Source organism: Thermobia domestica, chromosome 6 (assembly GCF_964235325.1).
Source record: "Thermobia domestica chromosome 6, izTheDome1.hap1.1, whole genome shotgun sequence".
NCBI classification, from domain to species: domain Eukaryota; kingdom Metazoa; phylum Arthropoda; class Insecta; order Zygentoma; family Lepismatidae; genus Thermobia; species Thermobia domestica.
Window position 1 is genome coordinate 205,933,826 of NC_137459.1, and position 1,639 is coordinate 205,935,464.

The window sequence follows — 1,639 nt, forward strand, 5'->3', positions numbered from 1 at the left end:
AAAATATCATTCTGGGATAAACATAGCCTATGGTTTATGCTACACATACATTCAAAGAAAGTTCATTTTGTTTGCATCGTAAGAAAAGAATACGTAATTTGCACTTGAATGTTGAATCATACTTTAACAATAGGTAGAGCACATTATATATTTCTCAAACAAAGAGTTATAAACACTTACTGATCATGTTTCTTCAATGAGGTAATTTCAATTTTCTCTTCTAATTATGACGATTATGTTGTAACTAGAAACATTATTCACGTCCTCCATCTTCGTAACTCTTTAAAGCTGAACTGGAAATTGTCACATTGACTGCAGTACCATAAATGAAACTTCGTTGTATTTTACGACTTCCAATAATCTTCACTATCAACATGGATACGACTATAAATGTAACATTTTATAGCCGTTAACAAGAAAATTGTTTGGTAACTAGTTCTACCAACTTTAAATTAAACAACAAAAGTTGCTGTGCATAATGCAACACATTTACCGTTGAAGTTGTTGAAATTCTGATAAAGATGCTGAACTTAATTGGAAAAAAAAGTAGCGCATTGATAAGACATTTAATGAATGTTTATTTTCTCATCATTTATTCTTGGTTCATCATGCATTATTCACAGTGAAATTCAGCTTCGACAACCAAAGGTCTGAATTTCAGACATATTATATAAACATCTAACGCATCTCTATTTCACTTGATGTTTTTTTTTTTCTTCTAGTTTTTGGCGCATCTTAAACTGCAATGCGATGGCTTACCAATTAGTTTCTTATTTAAATGATGGAGGGTTTTATTCTGGTAGCATTTCAAGTAATACAATAACATTCGAAAATGTAGGTTCGTTTCGAATAGTATACGTTTGGTGACAAAAAAGGACACACCAAGGAGCTTATGTCTAATGACGTCTAAAATCTTCCGAGATGTGAGTCTCGTAATTGAGATTTTTTTGTTGCTAAAAATCTTGGTAACTGACACTTCGACTGAAGTTGTCTTAAGGAATGTTGAAATGTTATTCTGAAAGTCGTTTCCCTTTCCGTACATGAAACAAAGATGTATTTTATTTAGTTTCTACACAATCCGGTAATACAAACAAATAAAGTGAATGCTGTTGCCAGAAATGCTTCGAAATTTTTCAACACTCTTTTGCAATACGTTTTGAAGTAATTAATCATCTGTATGCGAAGGAGCAATGTTCGTGAACTTAGATATTATAATTATAAAACAATATTTCTAGCTTCGATCACAGGAGTTCGTTCAACATGTTGATGTTCAGAAAGTTCTGTATAAGTATCCTGATTATAATCGGTTTTCCGTGGGGGCGCGGTGGCTCAGTGGTACAGTGATCACCTCCGGTGCTTGCGGTCCCTGGTACGATCCCAGCTCGCGCCGCGTGGACTTTGTGGTGGACAAACACAAAGGGTTTTCTCGCGGTTCTCCCACTTTCTTCATTCCACCATTTCACTCATCTCTCATCATCACCGTCTTCTTTAGCCTAACCGGCATAACCGTGGGACGTAAAACTTAAAGATTTCATTTCATTTTTTTTCGGTTTTACGTTGATGAGTTCAAGTTCGCCTCCGTTTCCAGCACCGATCTTACATGAACATTGCATATACCGCTTAAGGCACTTCACTAAAT